Raw genomic sequence first — 20463 nt, forward strand, 5'->3', positions numbered from 1 at the left:
GATTTGCCATTTTCCCCCACAACTGCAGCAAAACCCAGGGAAGTTTGAGCATGTGGATTCCACAGCTCTGACAGAGGCACAACCTTTCCAACCCTGACTCATGTTTTGCAACTGGAGCCAGGAAATAAAGAGCAGTCTCTTACTAGAACATGTGTGTGTGTTTCACACATCTATTATGTGGTGTCAGAAGAAAACTGCATTTGTCACCATATAATAAACGTGTGAGACAAAAATGGAGCAGGGAAAAAAAAAAAAACCAACAAAAAACTGAAAGGAACTTGGCAGGGAGTTTGAAGTGGTAAATGCAAGGCTTCCAAATTTTCCAGGAAGTAGGTGGTACTGAGGAGAAATCAAGATGAAATGTTTAGTGCTCCTGATCTGTGCAGTAGGCATGGAGATTTCAAACATCTGCATCACCTTCGGGTGAGACAATGAGGAAATTGCTGTTTGTTCCCTGAAACCATCCTGAGATCTCAGAACTGCAGCTGAAGGAACTCGACATCCCAAGGGGGTGGGGGATATTTTCAGGTTTGCTGAACAGCGTGTTTTCCAGCAAAGTGATTGGCAAGTAGTGGCAGAATAAAAAATGTCTCACCATACCACCTACAAGATCAAAAGACAGAATATTTCTGCAGTGCAGCAAATGTGGATTGGTTGGTTTAGAGTCTCATCTCTCTCAGTTTGTGACCCCCCCTTTCCTCACCTCATTTTCACCCCTGCACATCCCAGGGCTCTGTCCCAGGGGTGTTCTTTGCTGCTCTGGCCTGAGCACCTCTCCCACTCAGCTATCACCAGCCTCCCCTGCAGCACAAAACCCCTCAGACTGCTTGGGCTGGCAGGGTTTGAGATAAAATCACATTTGGCATTATCTCAAACCTTTCCAGTCCCTATCATGAGAAGAAGTGAATGCAGTGATTTGGAAAACCATGGAAGATATTCAGAATTAAAGAGTTTCCCCTGCACTGGATGGGTCCATTTCCCATTTCAGGCTGTTCTGTTTGGGTAGAGTCTCCTGCTGAGTTAGATATGAGCAGAGGGCATCAAATAATGTCAGAATTACCAGCACAATTTCTAAAACATATTTGTGAGGAAGAAGCTTCTTGTGCTGGGTTTGACCCCTTGCATTGAGTTATTTTTGTTGAAGGTACAATCAGGCCAACTTTCTCCCAACACTAGGAATTTTCACTCTTTTAATTTACAAATATTTACACAAATTTACACAAATATTACAAATATTTATGTTTATTTGCATCCTGGCAAACACTGAAAGCCAATCTAGGCAGTCAAATATTCCCCTTTCCTTCCTCCACCTGCTGCAGAGTGAGAGCAGGGAAAGAAGCTGCTCACAGCAGCAAAGCCCAACCCTGCATTCCTGCCAGCAGAGTTATGGAAACTGAAACTATAAAAGCTGAAGCCAGGAAAATGTGATGTCACCTACAGCAGTGTCCTCAGTTGGCGTCATTGCAGAGGGATCCAAACCAGACTGAGGTCAGCAGGTTGTGTCACCCATCAGAAAAGCCACTCCCAAATCTGAGCAGGAAAAACAATCCTTTGTTCTCAGAGCTTCCCCACTCAGATCTAGCTTCAATGAGAAATAAAATGGGAAATGATAAGGGTAAAGCTTTGCTAATATTGGTGTTAATTATTGATTCTGCTTAAATTTGACTCAACAGGTAAATACATTTATAATGGTTTCCACCCTAAGTGCTCCAAAATCACATTTATCTGTTGTATGAATCACAATTTTTATGGATTCTCATGGAAATTCTGCATTGCATGTTAGGACAGGAAATGAAGGATAATGCATGCTCTTAAGTGACATTAAAATAATGAACCAAATTAAAATTCAGCAGAAAGTTCAAGTCAAGGAGCCCTTGATTCCCCATGGAAGCATTGCCATAACTTCCTGAGATGCAAAAAGAAGTGGGTGTGTCTTTTCTAAGGCACATAACAAAGCATTATCCCAGAGACAATCCCTACACCTTGGTTATTCCCATTCTTTCTACCATGAAAATCACTTTGAGGGAGAATCCTCAGCAAGGCATTCTCCAAAAACATGAAGTCAATCTGACTCCTTCATCCAGCACCATCAAAACTCAAAATAAGGTTGGTTTTAAAAAATATTTGCTATGGATCCTTTCAATATGCATTTTTCTTGATTTATTTACAACAATATTCAAAAATATCTCTTTGGATTTGAAGGCTAAAACTTTTGCAAAGATTTATCTCTGTGCTTTTCCTGGTGGTGGTGCACATCTCTCCAGTGTCCAAAAACATTGATTTTGGGACAGCAAAAGCACTTTAGGCTGCTGTGGCACCACTGAGGAGCCTGGGGGAGTGGGGGAAAAAAAATCCAACCAAACCTGACTGCAGCTGGGGGACACATCTGGTATTTCCACATTCTGCAGACCCATTTCCCAGAGTTTTAAATGTAAAATAATCTACAGTTAGGAATATCTTATGATAATTGAATCCTAGCCATGGGCTTAAAAAAGCTTAAAAAGTTTTTCACCTGGTGAAATCTATTTCTAAGGGAAGCCTTATCATCACAAGCAAAGTAGGAATTTTTAAAAATTAAGCAAATGTATAATTCTGATAAGGAAATAGACCCATAAGCGGGTAAGGAAAGCCTTTTAAATTTGGGAAGGTCAGGCAGTGTACAAGAGCAAGAGAAACTGAGAGAAAGGAACTCAAAGAGAGAGAGGTGAAAAAAGAAAGGTGGGGGGGAAATGGTGAGAAAGAGGAAAATTCTGAACAGGACTTGTGAAGTTGTATCTGGCCAGTGGGATGCACTTGGTGACACTCTGGCAATTCCCTCTGCCTAAAAATAAACATTTGAGCATTGAACAGTTCCAAGGAAAGAAAATGATCTGCACAGTTGTAGCTGTCAAAAAAAAAAAAAACCAAGCAACAAAGCCAGGCAGAGAACTTCAGGTTCAGAGGGATAATTTTACAAATAAACTCAGAAAAGGGTTCATTTATAATTCTGACACTGGGGCAGCTTTGAGAGCAGCATCTGCAGGAGGTTTTACAGCCACAGAAACAACCACATTTGCCAGCTGTGGAAAACATGTGTGCAAAGCAATAAAATGTTCACTTGGATGGTTATTTATCCAGCAAAGAGTGCTATCAACCAGACAAATATTGTATAAAGCTGTTCATCTCTTCACTACAGCCCCTTGGACTGACTGGTTTATTGTGGGTTTGATTTCTCTGGGATGAAATGCTATATTTACCCCTTAGCCTTGCCCAGTCCTAGCACACATCTCCCTCTGGTATGGATTTAAGCAGTTCCAACCCTTCAAAACCTCTCAGCAGACTTTGCTCTCTCTCCAAATAAAAATTGCTGGGGTTAGAGTTTCTCACTTGAATTTTCTACTGCTCTTCAAGGAAGAAATATTTATCCTCTCCAGCTGCTTCTTGAGGGCATGCAGGTGACAGGAAGAAAAACACCAGGATTTCTCCCACCTGAGTGTTTCTGCAAGACAAAGAACAAAAGTGGGTTTCCTTGTGCTGCAGGATGTGACTGAAATGCAGCTTGAGCAGGGTCAGGAACAAGTGGCTTCTGCTCCAAACTGGGTCATCTTCATTCCAGAAATGATCAGAACACAAGGGCTCTCCAGTCTGCAGCTTTCCTTTCTATTTTTAAGAGTTTTAACATCTCCTGCTGCTGGGTGCTAGACTTGGACAAGGTTTAACTTCTCACACATCCCCACTTCCCTGGAGCTGCCAGCAATTCCTTTCATTTCCATCCCATTTTGATTTTACTGAGCCTAACAAAGCATTCCTTTGTTATTTATTCTCACACAGAAAATTACAGGCATTAGCAGGAGAGGAGTTCTAAATGCCAGCAGGGAAAGGAATTCCCATCTCACTGGCATCTTTCCTTCAGGAGGATTTCCCTACAGGTGGAAAAGATGGGTTTCATTGCTGAAGAGGATTGTAAGACTTAAAGGAGGCAATTACAATTTCACAATAGTCAAAACTATGAGGAATAGCAAGAAATCAGGGAGCAGTGTTTGTGGGAAATAGAAAGGAGATGCTGATTGGGAGTATTTCAACTAAAATGTTGCTGTATCTCACTTTCAGGGAAAAGGGATTGCACATTTGTTGAACAGCTTTATTCTCTGGGTAGTGCTGTACTTTGCAAGCCTGTTATGAATGTTTGAGAATGGCTTTTTGTCCATCTCTCACACCTTTCTCACCAATTAATTCCTCAGCTTTTCACAGCTCCAGCTGCTCCCTCAGCCCTAAATGTTCAAATATAAAATTCAGATTCAAGCAGTAAGATCTCTAAAAGACAGGTATTTGGGGATTACCAAACAGATCAGATATTATGAAATAATTCTGTGCTGACCACATATCAGACTTGCACAAGAAGAGCTTCATTTTGCACCTGCTGTCTTTGCAATCCCTCCAAGATCTCTCTGGGCATGGACAAAGTGCAGGTCCCTGCTCTTTCCACACTCCCACCACCCTCCCCTTCCAACACTGTTCCTTCCTAAACCAGGGCCAAGCACAGAGAGGTGCCCCAAAATCCTGTATTTGCTCATCACTGCTGAGCCTACACAGGTTGTTCCCTGCAGGGCTCATGATCTCCATGGCCAGAGCAGTGACAGGATCCCAAAATTTGCTTTAATTTTGGCCCTGCTTCTGTTTTCCAAGCAGAAAGGCACAGTGGGAGGCTGGGCTGGCACCCTCCTCATGGACCAGCAGAGTCTTCCTAAAATACTGTGATTCCAGGCACATAAACTCTTCCCAAAATGCCACGATTCCAGACACTTAAACTCTTCCTAAAATCCTGTGATTCCAGACACATAAATTCTTCTTAAAACCCCATGATTTCAGATACTTAAACTCTTCCTAAATTCCTGTGATTGCAGACACATAAACTCCTCTTAAAATCCTCTGTTTCCAGACACTTAAACTCTTCCTAAAATCTTGTGATCCTAGACACTTAAACTCATCCTAGAATCCTCTGATTCCAGAAACCTAAACTCTTCCTAAAATCCTGTCATTCCAGGCACTTAAGCTTTTCCTAAAATCCTGGGATTCCAGACACCTAAACTCTTAAAATCCCACGATTCCAGACACTTGAACTCTTCTTAAAATCTGTGATTCCAGATATATAAATTTTTCCTAAAATCCTGTGATTCCAGACACTTCCACACTTCTGAAAATCCTCTGATTCCAGACACCTAAACTCCTCCTAAAATCCTGTCATTCCAGACACTTAAATTCTTCCTAGAATCCTATGATTCCAGACACTTAAACTTTCCTAAAATCCTGTCATTCCAGACACTTAGACTCTTCCTAAAATCCTCTGATTCCAGTCACATAAATTCTTCTTAAAACCCCATGATTTCAGATACTTAAACTCTTCTTCCTAAAATCCTGTCATTCCAGACACAAAAACTTTCTTAAAATCCTCTGTTTCCAGACACTTAAACTCTTCCTAAAATCTTGTGTTCCTAAACACTTAAACTCGTCCTAGGATTCTTTGATTCCAGACACCTAAACTCTTCCTAAAATCCTGGGATTCCAGACACCTAAACTCTTAAAATCCCATGATTCCATACACTTGAACTCTTCTTAAAATATGTGATTCCAGATACATAAATTTTTCCTAAAATCCTGTGATTCCAGACACTTCCACACTTCTGAAAATCCTGTGATTCCAGACACCTAAACGCCTCCTAAAATCCTGTCATTCCAGACACTTAAATTCTTCCTAGAATCCTATGATTCCAGACACTTAAACTTTCCTAAAATCCTGAGATTCCAGACACTTAAACTCTTCCTAAAATCCTCTGATTCCAGACATCTAAACTCTTCCTAAAATCCTGGGATTCCAGACACCTAAACTCTTAAAATCCCACGATTCCAGACACTTGAACTCTTCTTAAAATCTGTGATTCCAGATATATAAATTTTTCCTAAAATCCTGTGATTCCAGACACTTCCACACTTCTGAAAATCCTGGGATTCCAGACACCTAAACTCCTCCTAAAATCCTGTCATTCCAGACATTTAAACTCTTTCTAAAATCATCTGATTCCAGACACATAAATTCTTCTTAAAACCCCATGATTTCAGATACTTAAACTCTTCTTCCTAAAATCCTGTCATTTCAGACACATAAACTTTCTTAAAATCCTCTGATTCCAGACACTTAAACTCTTCCTCAAATCTTGTGATCCTAGACACTTAAACTCATCCTAGGATCCTGTGATTCCAGACACCTAAACTCTTCCTAAAATCCTGTCATTCCAGACACTTAAATTCTTCCTAGAATCCTATGATTCCAGACACTTAAACTTTCCTAAAATCCTGTCATTCCAGACACTTAAACTCTTCCTAAAATCATCTGATTCCAGACACATAAATTCTTCTTAAAACCCCATGATTTCAGATACTTGAACTCTTCTTCCTAAAATCCTGTCATTCCAGACACATAAACTTTCTTAAAATCCTCTGACACTTAAACTCTTCCTCAATTCCTGTGATCCTAGACACTTAAACTCGTCCTAGGATCCTCTGATTCCAGACATCTAAACTCTTCTTAAAATCCTGGGATTCCAGACACCTAAACTCTTAAAATCCCATGATTCCAGACACTTGAACTCTTTTTAAAATCTGTGATTCCAGACACATAATTTTTACCTAAAATCCTCTGATTTCAGACACCTAAACTCTTCCTAAAATCCTCTGATTCCAGTCACATAAATTCTTCTTAAAATCCTGTGATTCCAGACACCTAAACTCTTTTTAAAATCCTTTGATTGCAGACCCTTAAACTCTTCCCAGAATCCTGTGATTCCAGACCCTTCCACTCCTCTGCATCCAGCCTAATTTCAAGGCAGTGTCCCAGCAGTTTCAGCCCAGAGCTCAGCCCTGCAGAGCTGTCCCTGCTCAGTGCTTGGAGCTCCAGACCCAGCTCAGACCCCAGGGAATGACAGGAGGGACCAGTGCCCGTGTCCCACACAATCCCACCTGGCAAAGCAAAGGGAGGGTGCTGTGCAGAGGGCACCCCAGCCTTGTCCAGGCCAGAGCAGTCCCCAGGCAGGATTAGCTCACTGAACATGTCCCACCTGCTCTCTGAGTGCAGATGTGATTCCTGAGCCCCCCAGAGATGTGCTGGGGGCCACTGGAGTGCCTTTTCCATTCCAGAGCACTTCCCAAGATGACACCAGGAACTTGAGCGTGCTCAGCTTCCCCCCTTGCTCCAGGAGCAGTGTAAGAAAAGGGTCAGCACTGAAATATTTTCCTGGAAAAGGAAATATTTTACTGGTATTTCTAATTTTAGACTTTCATTTTTGGTCACCCGGGGTTCTTACCTGCCTGGAGATGCTGATGGTGAAATCCCAGCATGGATTTGTGTCAGTCTCACCCCTGGAATTTTGCTGGAATGAACTGATTCTTTCAGGCTGATTACCTTGTTTGCTCAGCTTGATTTCCACATATGAAGTCTGTCTGGGTAGCCTGCAGTTCAAAACCCTGGGAAGTATTTTTGGTGAACTCTGCTCCCTCCCATATTTCTAAAAGATCTTTTCCCTTCTCCCCTTGGTGCTTATCTACTTCCAGCTGGATAATGTTCTTTCCTCCTGTCTCCCTGAATTGTAATGAAGGGAAAAATGAAGGATTTTAGGAAGATTTTAAGTGTCTACAATCACAGGATTTTAAGAAGATTTTAAGTGTCTGGAATCAAAGGATTTTAAGATTTTAAGTGTCTGGAATCACAGGATTTTAAGAAGATTTTAAGTGTCTGGAATCAAAGGATTTTAAGATTTTAAGTGTCTGGAATCACAGGATTTTAAGAAGATTTTAAGTGTCTGGAATCACAGGATTTTAAGAATATTTTAAATGTCTAGAATCACAGGATTTTAAGATTTTAAGTGTCTGGAATCACAGGATTTTAAGAATATTTTAAATGTCTAGAATCACAGGATTTTAAGATTTTAAGTGTCTGGAATCACAGGATTTTAAGAAGATTTTAAGTGTCTGGAATCACAGGATTTTAAGATTTTAAGTGTCTGGAATCACAGGATTTTAAGAAGATTTTAAGTGTCTGGAATCACTTTGCACTACACTCCCTGATAACCAGAAGGCCCCTCTAAAATTCCAAATATTTACATCTGTTTCTAAAGAATGTGAGCAGAAAGATTATCCACCTCCAGCAGAAAGTTTTCACAAAATTGAACAGAGCAGCAGCTGTAAAGCCAAAAGTGACCTAAAAGTTTCAAGAATGAGCAAAGTGAATCAAACCAGAAATTCAAACTCAGCAGTTGATAGATTGAAAAGAACAAGGCTATGGACTGCAAATACACCTTTGGCTACATAAAGGACATGAAAAAAATACAGAAAATTCACGAGTTTAAATTTTTTATCCTAGAAAGCAGCTGCCAGCACTAAAAACTCCCATCGTGGCACAGTTCTTGGGATTCCCAAGACCTCTGAAAAAAGTCCTCAGGGAATTTAAGGAAAAAGAAATCACAAAGAATTGCAGTGATCTCAGTGGTCTCAATCACAGCATTCCAAGGAAAACCAGACAAAGTTTGGACTCCCTGCTGTGCCCTTGCTCACTCACTCCCTTTCCTTCATTCCCAATATTCCCAAGAATGATGTAAAGAAAGTCACAATTCTCTCCAGGTTTTCTTTTCTTCCTCATTTTGGCAATTTTCCTTAGTTGGGATTTCTGTAGAATGGCATAAACCTTTAGCTTTAAAAAAAATGGGATTTTAATAAATACAGGATTGTTGAATATGAGATATCCCATTCCTACAACTCACACCAGAAAGAAACCAGATTTAAAGAAACATTTGAAACAAAGCAAAAAGGAAGGAGATCTCCAACACCAAAATTCCAGTGCTTATGAGGAACATGTTTGAGATACCTGAGGAATGCTGAAATTTGATTGAGAAAAATGAATTCAGAGGGAATATTTGGCTAAATTCCATGAACCTCCCAGAAGTGAGGAGTGGGGAGGGTACCTCACACTCTGAGGTATTTCTCCCATCAGTTTGAATTTACAAAGTGATGAACTGGACAAATAATTTCCACTGGCAGGTCTGATTGGGATTTATCTCCCACCAGGAGCAAAGGGAGGTCAGAGCAGCCCAAATTTCTTCTGGAGGACACTCCAGGGCAGGGGCCAAGGAAGCCAAAGCTCCAGGGATTTGTCAGGGAATTCAGAGATGTAAGAAACAGAGCTGGAAGAGGGTGAGGATATCCAAGAGGATATCAGGGTGTGCCTGATACCACACAAGTGGATAGAAATCCCCTCCAGCCTAAATTTGCCTGTGATTATAAAACTCCAAGGTGGCTCCTCCTTGTTTTATTTACAGCTGTGAAGAATTGAATGGCTCTGAAAACTTCATAGCCCAGCTCAGAGCTTTCACTGCTCTCCTCTGTCACCCTTGAAGAAATTGTGGTTTATGCAGCTTTGGCATCTTTTGCCCCTCTGGAGGCTGAGATGAGTGTCCAGCATGGATTGGCCATGGATTGCCTGCCCCTCTCTCCTTGGGACAGGCTCCCTGTGATCCCAGCTGCCAGCAAAAACCCAGCTACAAACAAGTGCTGAGTTGTCCTTATTATTATTATTATTATTATTATTATTATTATTATTATTATTATTATTACTATTATTATCATTCTCATCATCACAACTGTGTCTGACAGGACATTCCAGACTGTTTGAGGGGAGCCTTAAGCACCATCAAGGTTGACAACTTTGATTCCACATTTCTGACTGCTGCAGACCAATGTGAACTGAGGGGGAGAGAGAGAGAGAGAGAGGGGGACTTCCCCTAAAAAAAAAAAAAAAATTCCATCTGACTGTGGCAGAGCTGCCAGGCACCACCAGAACAAAAAAAGATTAAAAGATTTATGAGTCAGCCACTCCAATTAAATTGTGCTGGCACTTTTTTTAACCAGCCATTAGCTTCTCTTTTTTTTTCTTTTTCTTTTTTTTTTTTTTTTTTTTTTTTTTTGCAACCTTGCATAAGTATTAATTTATTACACTTAGATCTCCAGAGTGGGGAAAACCCCCATCCATTTTCATCGTTTTCCAATTCTGTTTCCATTAATCTCCTTTTCCAGGGGGAAGACAACAAATTAGCCTCTTTTTCAGATATTAAGTGTAGCAATGAGTCTCCAGCTGCCAATAGGGCTGTGACAGATGCCATGAAAAAGTGCAGAAGAGTCCAAAGCCAAAGGTTTTGAGGCAGTCAAAGGTTCTTGTCTGGCCAAAAATCTGCTTCAAAGGCAGCAGCCCCAACTCCCTGTGAAGCTGTGAAGGGGAGGAGGTTTTGCTTTGCATTTTAAAGAAAGTGCTCTTCTCCCCCCATGAGTCAAGGGCTGAATCTCCTCCCTTAGACACTCCCATCAGGGCTTGATCCCAACTAAATCAGGATTTTAAACCCCTCATAATTAGTCAAGATCCAAGGTTTGAGACATAAAACATGAATTTTAACCTTGCTACATCTTCCTTTACTCTCCAAAGGGATATAAAATACCCATCAAGCATTCAAAAGCCACCAGTGATAGAAATTCAGCCCCAAACCATCCCCTCCCAGCGTGGATCCAAGGTTTAATGCACACCTTTAATCCAAAGCCCTCCCAAACCTGTGGAGCAGGACTCAGTCTCTGGTGGCCTCTGAATTAGGACCCTAAAGGACTGAATTGAGCTGTGCAGAGCCTGTCAGCTCCTTAATGGTCTCAGAGAAGAAGCAATTAAGGCTCTAATTAAGAGGCAAATGGAAGGTTAGAAGCAGATGAATGTTTATAATTTAGATAAAGTACCCACACTGGAAGTTTTGGCTTTGCAAGATCTGAGGTGACTTCAGAGCCGTGGGAGGAGGAAGGGTGGATCCATGCAGGTGTCCTTCCCTCAGGAAATCTGTCCTGCAGATGGATGGAAAGAGCCATTCCACAAGGACAGATCCAACAAACCTGGAATATTTCATTGTACAAACTGGTCCATGGCAAATAGAGACACTGGAATGGACAAAAATTCTCAGTTTGTGGAAGTTCTCCTTCCTTTTTTGCCCTTCCTTGGGTTCTGAGTTCATCCCTCCCACCACACCTTCCATCCATCATCTGTGGTTTGATGCTTAATTTGCCATCAAGAAAGGAACCAAAAGCCAAAATTCCAGCAGGTGCAGCAGGTCCATTCCAAATATGGGCTAAGAATTCCATTGGAAAGGTAACAGAACTGGAGCAGATACTTCTGAAAACACAGATCTCTGAAATTCAGATTCTCTGTCTTTATGGCAGCCAAGACAGATATCACATCTCTCCTAAACCTCTTTCCATTAGATTCTGTAAATATCACACCCAGCAGAACAGAGTAACATGGTAAGAAAAACAAAAAATAAATAAAACACTTCCAGGAGCTCCCCTGGAATTTTTTGGTGCAGATTAAACTCCTTCACCTCCTTCTAGCAGGACCCAGGAGGCAGAGAATCCTAATATTTCAAAGTGGTCTTCTGAAGAGCCTCTGATGCTGGAAAGGACCTCTGATGGGGAAGAGACACCAGTCAAGCTTTACTGATGCCTACAAAGTGGCCAGAATCCAAAGCACAGACAGCTTTAAATATTCAGAGCAGTTTCTGCCCAGCACCTTCTCCCCAAGGGCTGCACCACAGCCAGGGCACGAGGGGCTGCTGCTGCTGACCCCTCCTTCTCCAGCCAGCTCTGATTTCCAGCTTTACCCCCTGGCACATGGAAACAGCCTGAGGGCAGCACAAAATGAGCCTGATCATCCTTTAGGGGCTGAAACAAATCCCCAGGGATGCAACAGCAGCCAAGGCAGAGGTGAAAATTCTTGGCTGATTTGCACCAAGTAAAGGGGAGCTGTGGGACTGAGGAAAAATGGGAAAGAATTTAAAAAAAAAGAGAGGAGAGTATGGTTAGATGGGATCTTGGGAATGAGGAATTGTTCCCTGACAGGGTGGGCAGGGGCTGGGATGGAATTCCCAGAGCAGCTGGGGCTGCCCCTGGATCCCTGGCAGTGCCCAAGGCCAGGTTGGACACTGGGGCTGGAGCAGCCTGGGACAGTGGGAGGTGTCCCTGCCATGGCAGGGGTGGCTCTGGGTGACCTTCAGGGCCTCTTCCAACCCAAACCATTCCATGACTGTACAATATTTTATTAATATCATCCGTGCCAGGTTACCAGGCCCTTCTCTCCTCCCTCAGTGTCCCACAGGCACCTGGGAGAGGGGAGGACACCAAAATGTGTGCACTGTTCTTCAGGGATGCAGGAGGGACCCCATGGAATCCCCAGAACTCCAGGAAGTGCTGAGGCAGCTGGAGTAGCATCCTTCAGCCTGATTCCCCAAAATTGCAGGGGGATGTCAGCATCCCCAGGCAGGGGGATGGTGTCAGGATGCTGATGTCAGGATCCCCAGCACAGGGATGTCACAGGGAGAGCAGTTCCCTTCAGCCAGACACCTTCCAGGTGAGCACCACAAACCTTATCTGCACTATTCTCCTCACTGCAGGACTGGAGAAGATAAGGAAAAATCCCATTTTAAAGCAATTTCATGGAGGATGGCCATAGCTTGCTTAAATGGACAAAATACTCAACATACCTGTAGGTTGTTTGGACAAAAGGAGAAGAAAGGAGCAGGAGGAGCAGGTGTAATGGCACAAAAATGACACTTTGTGTGCAGCTGGGGCCATGAAAGCCCAGAAAATGCAGGTTGTGCTATTAATCCAGGCTGGTGTTTATAATATGTGCTGTAAAGTGTTTATCATGAGACCCCGTGGCATGGCACTAGGAGGAAATGATGAAACCATGCTGATATAAAGAGGATATTCCAAGCAGGTGGTGGCATTAGGCAGCAACTGTGTTTTCCATAGATGTCATGTAATCACAGCCAGCTCAGGCTGGGAAATCTTGTAAAAAAGTATTATTTGTGCTGGGGTAGTTCTCTTCTGTTCTCCAGGCTGTAAAATCTTGCTTTTTTCATTATTGTGAGCCCAAAGGCCTGGAGTTAAAGAGATCCTGGGAACAGTTGGAGTCTGTTAAGGAAGAAATGTGATTTTATCAGTGAGTTTTGAGCCACAGATTGCTGGAAAAGCTCTGAGTTCATAAGATTGCAATAAACACCAGGAAAGGGCCTGGGCTGAGGCCACAAAAATAGAGATGGTCACTCAAATCCTTCAAAATGAGTGACAAGGTCCTCTGACTCTTCTTGGGGATGTGTGGCAAGAAAGGTTGGAGGAAAACAGAGGGATTGATACAAATCAAAACTCACTTGCTAACACAGAGCACCTCGTGGTTGTCATTTGGGTTAAGGTTTAATGTCAACCAATTCCTCCACTGCAGACTCAGAGACCAATAATTGTGCTGAGAAAGGAAGGATCTGCTCAGTATAAAACATTTTCAGCACAAATGATGGTTTATGTTCTTCTCCTGCCAGTTTAAAGGTTGTCCAAGTCTGTCAAGGAGGAGAAAAGGAAATTTGTGGTGCAGAAGGGTTTGTTTATGGCACAAAAGCATTTTGATGGTAAAACACACCCTTTGGAAGGCCTTGCTGCTGCCCAGAGGACACTTTTTTTTTGTCTCAAAATGCCAAGATCCTGAGCTGGAGCAGTTTTCAGGGCATGTGAGAGCCCTGTTTTTGAGTTCACTAAATCAGCAGAAAGATTTGTTGCTTTGAGTCAGGTCTGACCATGTCATCACCAGGGATTTTGCATAATCACTGTGCTGAGATTCCACATCCAGACCAAAAGATAGCCCACTAAATCTATCTCAGATGTTCTTTTTATTAGGGGTTGGTGCAGGTTTTCCACTTCCTCCCCTCTGTCTCAGAGCAATGGAACAAAAGATCTCTTGATTACAAAAAAAATGTGAGCAGTACTTCAAGTTCTGAATTTGAATGCCCAAATTTCACACAATGGGCTTTTCCTTCCACACTGGAATGAGATTCTGAGGAGGAGAAATGCTCAGTCCCAGTCTTTTTGGCCTTTTTGGCTTTGGGTTGATCCCACAGAGAGAAAGCACAAGCCCAGCACAGGTGCCATGCTCCAAAAAGCAGGATGGGCAGCAAAGAGAGGAGCAGAGGGGCTGCAGATTCAGAGGTGGAATCTGCTTCAAACAAGAACAGAACCTTTCAGCATCAACCCAACATTGCTGCCTCTGCCCTCCAGGGGCTCCTGCTGCTGTGGGCACGTGCTGAGTTATCCTTTGTCTGGGTTTGAAAGGACAGGTGTCTGCTAAGGAAGGCAGGAGCCTCCTCTGAAATGGAAAATGCAGACCCCCTCCTTCCAAATTATTATAATTTTGAAATTAAGGTGCTCTCAGGCAAAGATATGGGAGTAGGAATAACAGTTCTCTACTGGGAAAATTAAAATAGTACAAACAAACAAAATAGTACAAACAAACAAAAAAACCACTGCCAGAGTCAGAGCATGCCCTGTCCCCTGTGTGTCAGGGTGGTGGCACAGTCCCATCCCAGGGGGGCTCAGGGTGGTGGCACAGTCCCATCCCAGGGGGGCTCAGCCCTCCTGCAGTGCCAGCTGTGCTTCTGCTGGAGCAGGGATCCTGCACAAGGGGGGAGTTTTCCTCTGCAGCTCCAGGGCTGCTGGAGATGGGCCTGCTCTCCCTCTGGGAATGCAGGGCAGCAGAAAGCTGCTCCTCTGGGAATGCAGTGGGCAAAGGCTGCTGGGCTGTTCCCAGCTCAGATTGGATCCAGGTAGGAATGCTTGGCTCCTCCCCTGGGCGGAGCATCTCCCCATGGGATGGTGGAATTTGATCAGCCCTGCAGGGACACTCAGTGGCCATGGACAGCAGAGATCTCCTGGAGGGAGGATGGGCTGTGGGAGAGATAAAGAACAAACTGCCCCAGGAACAGCAGAGAACTGCCCCAGCTCTGAGGGATGGGAATGGAGCACACACAGCCCCAGACACATCTTGTAACCTGAGACATCCTTGCTGGAGCAGCAATTTCTGCCCAAAAAATAAAGGAAGAGCATCACACAGCCTTGAGATAAAACTCAGATTGGGCCACAGGAATGAAACACTTTCTGCCAGGATCAGAAATGGATCCCTGGTGTGACACAGACACTGGTGTGGCCCAGGTGGACAGAGCAGATCCCTCCCTCCCCTCTCACCCTCTGCCTGGTGTTCCCACACCTGAAAAAGTGAGCACACAGCTCCCCCAGACTTCAGCTGCACAGCTCAGTGATAACTGAGACTCATTTTTAGGCAATTTGCATGGATGGGAGCAATTACAGCCAAGGCACATCAACAGAGAATCAAGCCCTGCATCTAATGTTGGTAACGCTCTTAATAATAACAACCCCCCTTTCCTGGAAGAGAACATTAAACCTGTTCAAAATACAGTATTTTTTCCAAATGATAGTATTTCTCCCCTCCTACACCACATCTACCTTAATCATCTGACTCCCACGTAGCTGGCTCGACTTCAATGACAGTCTCCTCTACTTGTTTAAAAGTCATGTTATTTCCACTGCCATCAAAAAGGCAGGATTTTCAAGTGAAGTTATTAAAGTTTCCAACACAAGGAACAGTGCGTGGGTACTGCTGAAGTCACCTCTCAGGAATGAAAAAGAGATTCCTTCACTTCTCCCAGAGGATTGAGCCTCCCTTCTCTCTGGGGCCAGCACACACCTGTATTTATGATGATGTTTTTTCTGTCTGCAAAGCATCTCAGAAGTGTTTTCTGTTCCACAGTGAGACCAGAGATACAAACCTGAATTTCCATCAGAAAAAAAAACCTAGGGACCAGTCCTTGCTGGTGCTGGATGAATGGAAAAATACTTGGGAATTAGTGTGTTCAAAGTCTTCTAGCCAAAATACAAAAGTCTTTAAAAAAAAGGCAGTGGATGAACCAAACTTCCCCCTGGAGGCTCCACAAGGCCATCCCATCTCCTTATCTGCCACCCAGAGCCCTGATTTGTTACAGCCCAGAGTAATTAGGTCTAATCCACTGCCTGATTCCCACCCAGCTGCTAAGCCACTCATATTGGACACAGAAGAAGGAAATTTTAATACTTTAATTGGAAAAAATCCCTTCAGTGCTGACCTGCAGCTGTTCACCTCCAGCTCTGTGTCTGTGCTGACACATCGAGGGCTTTCATCAACTTTCCTGAGTTTCAACAAGTTTTTGCAGCAGCCCCCTGTGCAAGCACAGGCTTTGTCAAGGGACAGTGGTTTGTTCACTTTGTGCCACTGATCGAGCTGAGAGATGAGGAATTAACCTCAAAGCAATTCAGTGTTTTGGGAGGGTTTCAGCTCCTTTTCCACACAGCTTTCTCAGCAGCTGTCAGATCACTGCAGGGCTTCATTTGCTGAATCCACCCCCCTGCATTTTCACCTCATTATCTGCCCTCTCACAAGTCCTGTTCAGTCCCCCTGAATCCTGCAGGATTGGAAGGTGGGGGGATGTTCCAGCTGCTGCAGCAGGAAAGGTTCATGAAAACTGCATTATGCAGCACCTACACTCGTAATGAATTAAATCCTCCAGGTTCATTCATTCGTTGTTTCAAAACCTGCCAAACCCCTGAATCAAATTACAGCCTTCACTCAGCTCAGGATTTCACCTGATGGTCTGTCAGTCTGACATTCTGCCATCCTTTGATGAGGAAAGAGAAAAGAACAGACAAAAAGGAAAAGGAAAGAAAGTTTTTTGATTTCAGAAGTGGTCCATCCCTTCCCTTCATCAGCACAATTGTGTGCTAGCTGTGATGGCTGTTGGGGTTTTTTTAACTTTGATCCATTCTATTTTGTGTTTGTTTTAAAAAGAGAAGATAGGAAATATCTGGCACTTCTGGTGGCAGCTATTGAGTTTCAGCTGTCTCAGGAGTTTGTTCCTCAGTCTTGCCTCTGTACAAACAGAAAGGTTCCATTTTGGCCTCCTTTCCCCAGGATGGAAACAATCCACAGTTCCTTGGGTCCCACAGAATGATCACCCTGAAGACAAGCACAGGTTTAGATTCTCTGTAGAGATGGAATGGCAGGTGAGGTGTTTGGCATTCAGCATGGATTGGACCCCTGGATTTATGGCCTGTGTTGCCTTGGGAAGGAGATGAAGAAAGGACCAAAGTCAGTTGATTCACCTGAGATGCAGTGGAACCACCAGCTGCTCTTGAGACCTGCCCAAAATCTTTAATTCTGGACTAATTCCAATGAAAATCTTCCTTCAGGAGAAAAACACCAACAGCAACCTTAAGCTCTTGTGTGGAGAACACCTCTGGAGAGCAGACTGCCTGTCTGGAGTGTGAGTGGTGGCAGAATTCAGCTGCAGCAGTGAGGTTTGACCCGTTGCTGTGTGTGGCAGTGCCCAGCCTGATTGCCCATTCACTGCTGCTCCTGATTTGGCTGCTGTGGTCAGCTTGGTTTGTCTCCTCATGGCAAGGCTGAGCCACAGGGAGAGCAGCCCTTGGGCTCTCACAGTCCCTCCTCCAGTGTCTCTCCCTGGCCTGTAGCCTGATTTAGAGCAGCAGACTAAAATTAAAATTGAAATTGAAGTTGTCCAGTTGAAGCTGTCACAGCTGATGTGGCAGTGCCCTGCTGGGTCATCCTCCTCCCCCTCCCAGCCCAGAGCAGCTGGTGCCCTGCTCAGCCCCACCACAGCCACGTGCTGACACCAAAAAGGAAGAGGGGATTGTCTGCTCAGTCAGCACAGCTGAGGGAAACAGCACAAGGGAATTTATCCCTCTCTGGTTTTCACGCCTCCCTCTGAGCCTGCAGTCCAAAGCACAGGGACCTGCTTTGGGTGGAGGAGTGGTGGTGATGCCAAACTTGGACTCTTTCAATGCTCTTCCAGTCCTGGGGAATGTTTGTTCCTGCAGTAGCTTGTAAAATCATTTCTCCCTCAGCCTGCAGCCCCAAAGCAGCCCCCAGAATCAGAGGGGGTGGTGGCACCTCTCACCCCACCCCTTCCCCAGAAGGATTTGCTCAGTCTCTGGGCTTTTGGAGGGTCTCTTCTGGCTGACCCCTGTTTCCTGGGACAGGGGGAGAGCTCCAGGAGCAGGAGCAGATTGCTTTAGGGCTGTTTTGCCCCTCTGAAGCAGCACAATGCAGCACTGGCACAGGGAAGGATCTGCTCCATTAACTTTTGAAATGAGCTTATCAAGGGAGATGGCAGCGCTGGTGGGAAAACAAGACAGTCAGAGCTCCTTGCAAATCCAAACTCTCCTCCTCTAAAGCATCACACCTCATCAGCTGTGCTTGGAGCTCTCTCTCCTACAGATGACAGGGTAAAAAAAAGGCTGCAAAGTGGATTTTTTCCTCTGCTTGTCATCTTAATCTCCATCTTTCTCCTGTTAGCAACAAGCTCCAGCATTATCCCAGAGTTTTGAAGTGTCAGGGCTCTGACTGTGCTCCCTCTTTGGAGAGAATTGTTCACAGCAATTTAGCTCAAGGCACCACACAGCAGCAGCAGGCCAGGCTGGTTTGGCTTGAACACGGCACAGGATACAGTGGAAACTTGTGGGATTGTTGCCACATCATTCATGGGGTGAATTAAACCTTCTGGAGGTGAATAACACCGGGCATGGCATCCTCACCTTGGGGTTGTTTCCTTTGGAAGGTCCTTTCTGTTGTCACTCTGACACATTTGCATTCAGAAAACATCCAGGGGATTAAGCAGCCACGTGAGAAACTGGAGAATTTCCCCAAAGATCCCAAATGGGATCCTGAAGAGTGATTCCATTCCCTCAGAGAGCTTTGCTACCTGCTCTCATCCAGACTTAATCCACTCCCTGCTGAAAGCCAAGTGGTGCAGCAAGGAGATAATCTGGGCTTTTGTGAAGCTTGGTTTGGGTCTTTGCCTTGTTGGTGACTTTGGTCCCTTTGGCTGGCTGGAAGCCTGGACAGTGGAGCCACTGCTGGGCACAAACAGCACCAACCACAAGGAGCCTGTTCCCAAGGGAATCCCAGTCCAGAGTGTGGGGGAGCACAGCTCACAGACCCACAGGATGGGCTGGGTTGGAAGGGACCTCAAATCCCACCCAGGGCCACCCCTGCCATGGCAGGGACACCTCCCACTGTGCCAGGCTGCTCCAGCCCCAGTGTCCAGCCTGGCCTTGGGCACTGCCAGGGATCCAGAGATGGAATTCCATCCCAGCCCTGCCCACCCTGCCAGGGAACAATTCCTCATTGCCAAGATCCCACCCAGCCCTGCCCTCTGGCACTGGGAGCCATTCCCTGGGTGCTGTCCCTGCATCCCCTGGGAATTGTCTCTCTCCAGCTTTCCTGGGGCTCCTCCAGGCCCTGCAAGGCCACCCTGAGCTCAGCCCAAAGCTTCTCCTGTGCAGGTGAGCAATGCCAGCTGTGCCAGCCTTTCCTCCCAGCAGAGCTGCTCCAGCCCTCTGCCCATCCTGGAGCCTCCTCTGGGCTGGCTCAGTTTCTCATTCTCAGTCAGGACAGTGAAGGATGCATTAATCACCTCCTCTTTCAGTGACCAACACCCCCAGGGACACACAAACAACCTGTCCACGTTCCCAGGGGGATTTATTAAGTGAAAGCCTTCATACCTGACCGAATTTTGAGGCATGCTCCCTGAAATGCTGGCCCTGAATTCTGTGCCCAGCCATGGCAGCAGCCCCTGATTAGCTGGGCTTTCATCCCTCTGCTGCCCTCTGAGAGAATCACAGGAGGCTGCATTCATACTCCTGCTGAGACCTGAGCAAACCCTTTGCTCTGTGATTAATAAAGTGTTAAGCCACAGTTCCAAATTATTTCAACTTTTCAATGGTTATGGGAACATTTACAAGACTGATGGCTGGGCCTTACACTGCCAAGAGGCTGAAAGAGCTGCCATTTATTACAGGGATTTCTTGTAGCCAAATTGTGTAACAATACCCTGCTAAACTGCAGAAAAAGAATTATGAGCTTTGCCACAGCATCTTCCCAAATTAGAAATCGAGTGAAGCTTTCAGCACTACCAATGTTTTTGTGAGTGGGGAGAGGGAGGAAGTGAGGAAATGCCATTAGACCTCAAAAATGCAAACCCCCAAACGTTTCTGGACTGTGGTGGTGCTGCAGAGATTCACTCCTTGGGTTGGCTGATTTAATCCTGTCACACCACCACACTTTGTGGTGATGTTTTGCTCAGTTTCACCATGTGTTTGCAATCATGGAATCCCAGAATGGTTTGGCTTGGAAGGGGCCTTAAAAATCATTTTGTTCCAGCCTCTTCCCATGGGCAAGGACATCTTCCACCATCCCAGGTTGTTCAGAGCTCCATCCAACCTGGCCTTGGACACTTCCAGGGATGGGGCATCCACACAACCTGATCTATTCATGATTTCCCAATTATTTTCTTGTAGCAACTTCTTAACCCTCCCAGTGCCACTCTGGGGTCTGTTGTCTTCTCCCTGCTGCCAGTTAAATTCTCTTCTCCTCCCTCCTTATGACACAAGGAATTCTCTCCTTTGATGAGAATCCACAGATCTCATTAAGCACTTGAAGGGACTGAGGATTTCCAAGGC

General features: G+C 44.7%; 1 protein-coding gene across 1 annotated transcript in view; it reads left to right on the forward strand.

Annotated features, from left to right (window-relative positions):
* KCNJ6 (potassium inwardly rectifying channel subfamily J member 6) overlaps window positions 1-20463 on the forward strand; it is a 39626-nt gene that overhangs the window by 1916 nt on the left and 17247 nt on the right. The gene's annotated exons all lie outside the window — the stretch shown is intronic.

The sequence above is a fragment of the Haemorhous mexicanus genome, chromosome 2 (genome assembly GCF_027477595.1).
Source record: "Haemorhous mexicanus isolate bHaeMex1 chromosome 2, bHaeMex1.pri, whole genome shotgun sequence".
Classification (NCBI taxonomy): domain Eukaryota; kingdom Metazoa; phylum Chordata; class Aves; order Passeriformes; family Fringillidae; genus Haemorhous; species Haemorhous mexicanus.